Below are 11,474 nucleotides of genomic sequence, written 5' to 3' on the forward strand. Positions count from 1 at the left end.
CCCTTCCACCTCACTCTGACTTGAGTTATCCACAGTGAACTATAGTCCAAAGACATTAAATGTAAAAATCCCAGAAGTAATCAAGTCATAAATATGAAATAATTCAATTGTGGAACACTATAGTTGCTCTATTTTATTGGTCCTTATTGTTTATCTTTGCACAAAATTTATGAATTAAATTTTATCATGGTATGTCTATATAAAAAAGGGCACAGTATGTATGACATTGATACTACTCACAATTCAGGCATCCACTGTGGAGGAAAAAAAATGTCCACATGTTTGGTAACCACATCACAACTACTTCCCGACCCCTCATCAGCTAGAGCATAATTCCCAATGACCTACAACATCTGACATGGATAACTAATCTCGAGAAAGACAACTTGTGCTGTAATTTTTATTACTTAAGATAATGAGGTGTACATCTATTTATGTAGATTTGAACCTCATACAAATGGGCCATAAGACCAAGTTACTGTCTCTCAACTACCATAAAATTTCTGCAACCTATCAGCCATTCATTCAACTTCCTCTCTGTGATTTTTATCTGCTACCTGAGTATAGCATATTTCATTAAATTTTCTTTCTGTTTGTGTTCTTGGTAAGTTTCTTTTTTAAATTTTTTTCTCAATTTATTATTTATTACAGTTTATTCACTTTGTATCCCAGCTGTAGCCCCCTTCCTCATTGCCTCCCAATCCCACCCTCTCCCTCCCTCTTCTCATCTCATGCTCCCTCCACTAATAGGGGAGGTCCTCCTCCCCTTCCACCTGACCCTAGCCTATCAGGTCTCATCAGCACTGGCTGCATTGTCTTCCTCTGTGGCCTGGTAAGTCTGCTCCCCCATCAGGGGGAGGTGGTCAAAGAGCCAGCCACTGAGTTCATGTCCAAGACAGCCACTGTTCCCCTTACCAATGAACCCACTTGTAGACTGAGCTGCCATGGGCTAGATCTGTGCAGGAGTTCTAAGTTATCTCCTTGCATGGTCCTGGGCTGGAGTAACAGTCTCAGAAAAGATCCCTGGGCCCAGATTTTTTTTTGTTTCTTTTACTAACTTCTACTGGCCTTGACTACTCCATCTTGAATAGCACTGACTAGTCATTTTAGAATATTTTCCCCATAAGTAAACAAAACTAGTTTATTGACACACCATTTGCCCAAATCTCTGCTGTGGTCCCATTGACTTACCATCAGAATAGAACTGGTGCAGCAGGAGGCACAGGACATGACCCCATGTTCCAGGCAACATGGCTTCACCACCTCTACCCACTTATCCCATGTCTTAAGCATGCTAACCTGCCCCATTAATCACCTTGCTTCTTATTTTGGTGTGTTAAAGGGAAATCTAAACTGACTGTTCAGTAAGTGTTTTCTAATCTCTAGATTACCTTCCTGGTCCTTAACAACCACCCTGAACACTCTACTCTGTACCATGTCTAAACCAAGTTCCCAGCCATGTTGCTGGTTTCTGGGCCTTAAAGTGACTGCTTTATCCCACAGGAAGTACCTTTGTCTGCAGTGAACATTAAGATTAAATGGTCTCTAGCCTCAGGTTTCTCTTTGCCACCAGCATACTCAGGTCAGACTCCTGCTCCAGGTTAGGCATCTGTTGGGGTTTAAGCCCCAAGTGCTTCTGGCCTCTGACTCCACTTTCCTACTAGGTGGTCATACCTGTATCCCCTTTGTGAGGTAAGTTAACCCCTCTGATGCTCCTCTAGTCAAGATACCTCACACAGGTCCCATCATCTTTTTTCTCCATTGCTCTTATGTTGTGTAACACTATGCCAGGGAGATATGAAAAAAAAAAATGTATACCATTTCAGATAGGAAACCAAAAGAAGACTAAAGTAAAAAACACTACCAAAGACCAACTTGGTGAGGCAACAAATTTTATTGGGGTTCCTTACAGAAATATAGGTGAGGGCTTACTCACAAGAGTAAAAGTAACTCAAAGACAGCTGTATAGATTTATATTGGTCTTTTTGATAATAGCTATCCTAAAAGATAGATATGAAGCAAATTATAAGGCCTTAATAAATATGTGCCAGGAGTTTTTAGTTTCTATATTGAAGAGCTATTATTGAGTGACCTAAAAGATCCATCCTTCCTGACTAGCTTTTTTGAAGAAGCTATCCACTCTTCCAGAATTGAAAAGTAATCAATAATCATATCCAGTTGTGAACCCTGCAAGTTGAGGTAATGACTGGCCTGGAAAGGTATGCCTGGTACAATAGCGGCACAAATGTTAAGGAGTAAATAATGGTTTGAGTTTGGCAAGAATGATTGGAATTGAGCCTTGGGAATACTGTATTTTGGGGGAGAAAGTGAGGTCAGCCAGGGTATACACAGACAAAAGGAATAAGTGTATACCATCACACATGAATAAAAATTGGAAATCCTACCACACCTCTGGGCTTCTCATACTTAAGCATATGATTTTGGTTTTTAATGTTTTTAGGTCACATGATTGGCAAAGCCTGATTGATCATGGAGAGGGAACATAAAGGACAAACAGGAACAATGTTGGCAAAGACTGGGCTGCCTTTTATCTTTAAAAAAAATGTGCCACATGGGGGTTTGGAGAGTTGCTGGACCAAAGAGGAGGTTTAATTAAAATTTCAGACCTGGGTGTGATAGATCACACATTGTAGTTCCAGCACTTGGGATGCTTAGGCAGGAGGGTCTGCCTGGGCTGATTGTCAAGGACAAGTAGGATGAAGACAAATTCTAGGCTGCTGTCCTATTGTACATTCCATTAGCACTTAGGAATATCAGAAATTATTATGTAGCTGCTCACTAGCATATTATCTGCCCTTCCCCATCATATAAGAATGGCTCAGTAGTGCTCCATAATTGAATACTAGCCCCTGTTCTGAACTTGTATCATTGCATCATTTGTATTACCATGTATAATCCAACAACAATGTCGTACACATGTCCTCGTACAAGCTTAATTTCTCACTCAGAAAAAAATTCCAGAAAAATATCAATCACCAAGCATACAAATTTTGCAAATGTCATCTCCAACCATGATAAAGAGTTTGTATGTGGTGGGAGTGGGGAGACAGACACACTGAGAAACAGATACAAAAAGAGAAACAAAAGCTGAGTGAAACAAAGAGATAATCCATGATTAGTTTCTGTGAATCAAACTCTGACTCAGTAAGTGAATTTGCTGTACACACAATGTGATTGGCAAATATCTCATTGCCACATGAAAGCCAACAGAGGGAGGTGAGGGGATGCAGATAAGGTAATTTAAAAGAAAGGAAGAACAGGAAGAAAATTATAAGTGGGTAGGTGGTTGGATCAAAGGCTACCTTTAAGCTGAGACAAGGTACCAAGTGGGATGGATCCATAAGTTCTCTGAGGAGGACAGCAAAGGAACTTGTCCATTGGGACCCTTTCCTATGTGTCCCACACCTCCACCTCCTGAGGCTCTGAATGTTCTCTTTGGATGGGAACAGGAGGCTGAGCTTTCCCTCCATTTCCTTTCATCTTCCCTGCCAGGTAGTATTTTTCCAAGAAGCATCATTTCCCAGTTACTAGTTCCCAGTCTCCTAAGGAATTGGCCCTGACTTTCAAATCTCCCAAGGTCTGGGTGGCAGACTCTGCAAGTGACCCTCAGGTGAGCACGCCACTGTGAGCCATGCCTCTGCTGGCCCTTCCTGACTTGCCCAAACTCTCATTAAGCAATGGCAGCAGGTGTGCGTGATGGTACTCAGATCCTTGGGATGTGTCCTTGTCACCTAGCAATTCTGCCAACATTTGCCATGTTGAGACACTGGTACAATCTGAAACGCGTTCAGCTTCATAGTTATTACATCTCCCAAATGAACCATGCTCCACACCAGCTTATGCAGTAAAGTAAGTATTTGCTGGCCCTGTTCTATATTCAATGTCAAGAACTGGTCAGGTGGACAAAAGGTGGCTCACAGGGAACCCCCTAACCAAGCATCTCTTTCCACAGGAATCTCTTGGCTTCTCCAGCTCATCAACAACACACCTAAAGATAATTTAGCATCACTTTCCAAAGGATTACTCCAGATCTTTCTTGTGTCATTGTATTTTCTAACCCATTCCAGAAGAGGACTTATTTTTAACCAACTATTCACATATATTCACTCTGGGTCATTTTGTTTTCCAGTTATCTTTTATCCAGTTTATATTATGGGGACTTGGTTCCTGCCTTTTTGTAGGGAAATTTATCTCATTCATATCTCTGTGAACACTAATGTTCTTTTAATTCATTCATAGCTAGTTATTATTTTTGCTTTGTATTTTCTGTCCCAGTAGTGGTGCTCATAGAATTGTCTCCTCCTCTAATGAACTGGATGATAGTTCTTTTATTACATTATTATATCTTAATTTTATTTTATGCTTATTGGTGTTTTGCCTACATGTACGCATGTATACCACATGTGTGCCTGGTGCCTCCAGGGGCCAAAAGAGGACATCAGATTCCCTGAAACTAGAGTTACAGGCAATTATGAGCTGCTGTGTAGGTGCGACAAATTGAACCCTGGTCCTCTGCAAAAGCAGTGCATCAGAAAGAGGGTCAAAGAAAATATACCAGGACAAAGTAACTGGTGAATGCTTTTATATACTTCTAAGACTATTCCCAGCCACACTCAAACTGAGAGGAGAGTGCATCCCCTAGAGGAGTTATAGAAGTGAATTGTATAGGAAGTTGGATAGGATCAAGCTTTTAAATTCCTGAGAATCCAATCCTTACTGAGATACAATAGAGTGAGCAGGAGGAATACCCTGACACATATCAGTTGTGTCTGTATATGTATATGTGTATGTGATGCTCCTGCACAGGAGCTGACCCTAAGGGAAAAAAAACATTTTTTGGTGAGTAGTTCACAATGTAGGAGCAAAACATGAATATGAACATGGCAAGTGTTGTATGGAAAGGATGGAGCACCGAGGCAAGGTGATAGCACAGAGTAGCAGATTTTATAGAGGAGGCTGTCTAGGCACCAAGTCACTTCTTCCTAAAGATGCTCATCTATAGCAGAAAACAAATACGAGGGAAGGTCTTCAGAGCCACTCCAGCCAGATCTGCATGATGCCAAGGGTACAGTGCACCCAGAGGAAGGCTGGTGAAGTATGCAAAGGCTTCTTTTAGCTAGGACTGGTTTTTTTTTTTTTTTCACAGAAAATATCAAGTAATTTAGAAAGCAAGGAAAAGGTACTGAGTATGGTGGAATAGTATGGTTATATTTTAAATCCACTTTATACTCTGGCTCTCTGAGAAAGAAGCTTTGCTTTTGGGACTTAATTTTCAGCACACTAACATGACCGGCAGGAACTGAGGTGGAGGGCATACTGGCTAGGGACACACAGAACCGTTTAGACTTGCTGTGACTAGGTACCTATTTCACTCACAGGTCCCAAGGACTGAAATAGAGACATTTTGGAGCCATTGTTCTGCCTTCTCAACTCACACTGATGAAGATATAAGAGAAGACATGCTGCCAGGAAAGGACCAGGAGCTGCTGTGAGCTGGAGTCTCTCTGTCAGGCTCACCCTAACACCTTACACCGTGTCCATCCCCTGCTGCTCAACAGCCAGCACTGGCCAAATGTGTCATGGGCCAAAGGTTTGCTTGCCGATACTGGAGTTTATCTATATGGATTCCTGGGACCTGTGGCTGCTTGGCAATGAGAACCATGAGACCAATCCATGAGAACAGTCCAATACCCAGTGGAAATAAATTCTAGGCACATGTCAGATGATAGGCATGGTTCATTTGTGAGACACATCATAACACACACATTTGTTGTGATTGTTGACATCAGAAGGCTATAGCAAACATAAAAACCTATTATGTAAATATTTTAAATTCACCCCAAAATACAAAAGCAGACAGAGTATAATGTGTTAAGGAATAAAAGGTATTCAAAGAAAAAACTGGTTCCTTAGGTTTATTTTTTTAACCCAGAGTCTAACCAGTACTGCAACAGGTTTCTTTCAAAGAGCAAACTGACTTCCTTTGCATTTTCCATATTTCAGGCTAGCATTTTTCTTTTGTTTTATGGTTACAGAGAGACAGGAAGTCAGAATATGGTAAGAGACTGGGGTAGAATAACTCCCTCCACTGATCCATGGGTTAGTCCCAGAGTTTGGCCTCTTAGAAGTAGCCCTTTACAGCCTCTACCACCTAGAGGCCCACAAAGACTTCTCAAAAGACCGTAACCTGGACCTGGGCTGCTCTCCACACTCTCAGGAGCTACAATCTGTCCCTAAGTCTTGGTGATCACCTGTCCTTGGTTCATTGGCAGACTATAAATCAACTGGTGCATCTAACTGCACCCACCATTAGAAGAGTAAATTTCCTCCCAAGATGCTCATGCAGGACCACCTACTGCTTTCAGCCCCATCAACCCCTTGGAACAGTCAGTCTTCATGTTCACGCAGGTAATAAATGAACAGACAGGGTTAGGTTAAGTGGTCAAGGCCTTAGGCCTTGATATTCATGGCTTCCTTCTGCCTGGGAAGAAGTATTACAATCTTTTGTCAACCTGGCAAGGTGGATAAACCCTGACTCATATTGGGTACATGGTTTCCTGAATCATTCCTAAAACTACATTTAAAATAGGTGTGTCATTAAATGTAGCATGTACTCACTTATAAGTGGATATTAGCTGGTAAGTTAAAGGATAATCACTCTATAATCTACAGACCCAGAAAAGTTAGGTAAAGAGGACAGGTCTTTAAGGGGGGAGACTCATGGCTCTCACTGGGAAAGGAAAATAGAGTAGGTTTTCGGGGGGTAGACTGGGGCAGGAAGAGATGGGAACAGGAGGAATCAGGTGGCGGAGGGAAGGAGGGAGAGAGGATGTGGAGAGACAACTGGAATAAGTAGGCATTTAGGGGGTAATATGAAAACCTAGTGTAGTGGAAACTTTCTGGAGCCTATGAGGGTGACCCTAGCAAAGAGTCCTAGTAACAGAGTCTGTGGAGCCTGAACCAGCCATCTTCTCTAACCAGGCTAGGCTCCCAGCAGTGGGACTGGGACACCAACCCAGCCACAAAGCCTTGACCCACACCTGATCTTAAACAGACCATCCTGTAATGATCAGTGTAACTAAGTAAAATCACATGTTAAAGAGACTTAGAGTCTCTCTCTCTCCTCTCTCTCTTCCTCTGTCTCTCTCCCTCTCTCTCCTTTCAATCTTGATTTTTATTTCCTTGCCTACATTTGCTTCCTGTGCTGCTCAAATGGTTGCAAGATAGAGATAAACTGGTGATGTAATTATCACACCAACAATGGATGACTTCCTATTGTATATGTCACACATGCCCTAAAAAATCACAATAGCTTTTAAATCAGATTCTATTTCCATTCTTATTTTATGTACCAAGTCCTGAAATACTCTGGATTTGAATCTCTGACCTCTGCAGACTTATTACACTGTCTTTATTGTGTCAAATCATAGTATCTGAAAACACTTAGCACTGATTGTCTAAGAAACAAAAGTCTTCTAAAGACAATAAACAATTATCTCTACAAAATAATTATGGTAGGATTGTCTGTCTTCCTTGGGACTGTGCATTGTTTGTGTTCACCAACATTGTATATTTCAGAGTTCAGATTCCATGGATAGCTTTTTTTCACTAATTTATTCACTTTACACCCTGGTGGAAGTTCCCACTCCCTCCTCTCTTCTCAGTCTCCTTTCATCAGCCTTCCCCCATTTCCAGTCCTGTTCTCCTTAGAGAGGGGGGGGGGCCTCCAATGGGTACCAACCCACCTTAGAACATCAAGTAGCAGAAGGTCTGGTGAATCCTCTCCCACTGGGGCCAGACAAGGCAGCCCAGCTACGGGAAAGGGATCCAAAGGTAGTCAACAGAATCAGAGGCAGCCCCCACTCAGTTGTTAGAGGACCCACATGAAAATCAAGCTGCACATCTGCTACATACGTGCAGGGGTTCTAGGTCCAGCCCACGCATGCTCTTTGATTGGTGGTTCAGTCTCTGTGATCCCCAATGGATCCAGTTTAGTTGACTCTGTAGATCATTTTGTAGTATCCTTGACTTCTCTGGCTCCCTCAAGCCTTCTGCTCAGTCTTCTACAAGACTCTTGGAGCTCTGCCTAATGACTGGTTATGGGTCTCTGCCTTTGTTTCCATTGGCTCCTGGGTAAAGCTTCTCAGAGGACTAGGTTCCTGTCTGTAAGCATAGTAGAGTATCATGAATAGTGTCAGTGGTTGGCTCTCTCCCATGAGATGGGTCTCAAGTTAGGCCAGTCATTTTTGGCCATTCTCTCAATCTCTGCTCCATCTTTATCCCTGCACATTTTATATTCAGGAAAAATTTGAGGTTAGGGTTTTATGGGTGGACCGGCATCCCCTCCCTCCGCCGGAAGTCCTGCTTGGCTACTTCAGGCTCCATAACTCCAGAGTCTTAGGTAGGGTTACTCCACAGACTCCCTGGAGCCTCCTCTGTCCCAGGTCTCCAGCATTTCCCAGAGATGCTCCTTGTGCTAATTTCAGTTCTCACTCCCACCCCTCCTCCCTCTGCTCTCCCAACATGTGATTCCCCCTGTACCTCCATCCCATCCAGTTTTCTCCCTCATATACCTCTATGTCTATTTTATTTCCTCTTCTAAGTGAGATTCAAGCATCCTCTCTTCGGCTCCTTTTGGTACTTAGCTTTTTGGGTCTGGGCTTGTAGCACGGTTATTCTGTATTTTATGGCTAACATCCACTTATAAGCACATACCATGCATGCCTGGGTTACCTCACTCAGAACAGTATTTTCTATTTCCATCCAGTTGCCTGAAAATATGATGATGTCCTTGCTTTTAATAGCTGAGTGGTATTCCATTCTATAAATGTACCACAATTTCTTGGTCCATTCTTTGGTTAAGGGACATTTAGATTGTTTCTGGTTTCTGGGTATTAAGAATAAAGCTCCTATGAACACAGTTGACCAAGTTTCCTTGTGGTATGGTGGTACATCTTTTGGGTATATCTTCTGAGTGGAGTGTTATAGCTGAGTCTTGAAATAGACCTGTTCCCAATTTTCTAAGAAACTGCCAAATTAATTTCCAAAGAGGTTGTACAAGTACCCACTAGAAATGAAGTTTTCTCCTTGCTCTGCATCCTCATGAGCATGTGTTGTAGCTTGAGTTTTTGACTTTAGCCTTTCTGACATGTGTAAAATGGAATAAAGTAGGAAAGCAACTTAGTTTTTACACTTGATTTTTATTTATTTTATATTTTACTGAAAAAAAATGTTTGCTTTGAAATCATTTTAGCTGAAAAATGGAAACATCTTAGAAGGAAAAAAGGAAAGAAAAACACAAAGATATAGACAGGCTGTTGTTTCACAAACTTCTCATACCTTCACTTGTTCCCTACTTTCCAAGATGAGAAAGTTTTTCAGCCGCCTACAGTAATGCTATTTATAGAAATATGTCTATTTCACAAAGAAGGCAATGAACTCTATCATGACAAATTCCATTATTGTGGTCTTGGCAATCTTCTGGGGTTTTCTCTCAGGTTTGTTTCATCTTTTAGCCAGCTGAATCTGGTTCTTTTTTAACTGCCAACATAGCTAAACAAACTGTTACCTAATCCATTATTATCTACAGGACGGCATTTTAAGAAGGCAGAGACACTTATCACAGGAATGGAATGAGACTAGAAGAAATAGAAACTGGGTATCTCTGAATTCTTTTTCAATTTTAATTTTGTTTCCTACTTTGTAAATACAGACCCTTTTCTCTGCATTTGAAACTATACTATATATATATATATATCTGTGGATATATTCCTGGGACCTGCAGCAGTGGCACATTTGGTGGGGGAGGCTCCTACCCTGCAGCCTTAGCCCCACCAGAACCCACCGGAACCAGAGGTGGCAGCTCGCTCAGCTCTGACTCCAAAGCCCTAGGCCACCCATCAGAACCCACCATCAGTGGATGCTTTCCTGGGAACATGCGGTGCTCCTACCCTACAGCCTTAGGCCAGCTACCCACCCAAACACACCATCTGTGGATACCTTCGAGGACAGGCAGCAGTGGGGCACTCAAGTTTCTGATTCCACAGCCTTAGGCCACCTACCACCCAAGCCCACTTTCTGTGGATATCTTCCTGGAACCAGAGCTGGGCAGCTCTGACCTTGGATGTTCACTTTCATGCTGCCTATGGAGTGAATACCTTCCTGTACTGAAGGTGACTCCAAACCTAGGCACCCACTCTCACAGTCCTGTGGACACCTTCTGGGCACTAGAGACTCCTGTTTCCAAACCCAGGAGATCACACTCAACATCCTGTGGACACCTTCCTGGTCGCAGCAGATAGTGGCTCTCACTCTCACCGCCCAGTGGAGGGGATACATTCTGGTACTGTGGGGGAGGTGTGGCTCCATTCTGCTTACTCCCCTCCTCCTTGGATCACCCATGTCAGAATCAGCCAGCACAGCATAGACAGTGAACACTGCAGAGCTGAGGTAGGATTGGGACCCAGGTTCCACTCCACACCACCTAAAGGAAGCCTGTGGGACACTGGAGAAGATCTAGGCAAAGAGATCTGTCTGCCAATGCCCCAGCAGCCTGGTTCATGTAGGCCAGAATCAGCGAGCTCAGAACAGAGAACCCAGTGGAGCTGAGCTAGGCACCTAACCCAAGTTCAATTGTCCTCCTCACCATGGAGGCCTGTGCGGCATTGGAGCAGCTCCAGGCTCAGAGATCTTTCTGCCTACTCCCAGCACCCTAGCCCACCTGGGTCTGAAACAATGCGGCCAGCATAGCCAGTGAACCCAGAGCTGAGCTGAGCCAAATCTGGGACCTAAATCCCATCCTCCACCTTCTTAAGGAAGCCTGTGGGACACTGGAGCAGCTCTAGACCTAGACATCTTTCCACCTGTGCCCCAGCTACTCGGATCACAAATGGTGAGCCAGCAGAGACAGTGAATTCAGGGGAGACTCGAGACTCTAGAGACAGGTAGATCTAGTCTGCAGTACAGGCTCCAAGGATAATCAGTCAAGACTACAGACAACCAGATGACAAGAATACAGGCAACAAAAATGAGGACATCATGGCTTCACCAGAATCTCCAAAAATCAATGGATATTCTATTGTAGCTGAAACACAGGAAAATGATCTTAAATCTATAATTATGTAGTTACTCAAGGCACATAAAGAGGAAATGAACAAAAGAAAATGGTCATAATGAACAGACAGGAATCAACATTCAAACAGATGAAGGAAATGGTGCAAGACATGAAAACACAATTAGAATCTATAAAGAAAACACAAACAGAGAAAACCCTGGAATTGGAGAACTAAGAGAAGAGATCAGGAACTTCAAAGGTAAGCATCACCAACAGAATACAAGAGATGGAACAGAGAATCTCAGGCGCTGAAGCTACAATTGCAGAAATTGATATATCTCTCAAAGAAAAAATAAAATCAGAAAAGTTCCAAATAAAAAACATCCAAGAAATCAAAGAC

General features: G+C 42.7%; 1 protein-coding gene across 1 annotated transcript in view; it reads left to right on the forward strand.

Moving 5' to 3' along the window:
* The window catches only part of LOC129673026 (cystatin-9-like), a 50,570-nt gene extending 41,379 nt beyond the window's left edge, over nucleotides 1-9,191 (forward strand). The window contains exon 4 of the mRNA XM_055602695.1: nucleotides 5,400-9,191. The gene's annotated coding sequence lies outside the window, so the exon portion shown is untranslated. The remainder of the gene's footprint in view (nucleotides 1-5,399) is intronic.
* Nucleotides 9,192-11,474: the final 2,283 nt, after the last annotated feature.

Source organism: Psammomys obesus, unplaced genomic scaffold (genome assembly GCF_907164565.1).
Source record: "Psammomys obesus unplaced genomic scaffold, mPsaObe1.curated_primary_1811, whole genome shotgun sequence".
In the NCBI taxonomy this organism is placed as follows: Eukaryota; Metazoa; Chordata; class Mammalia; order Rodentia; family Muridae; genus Psammomys; species Psammomys obesus.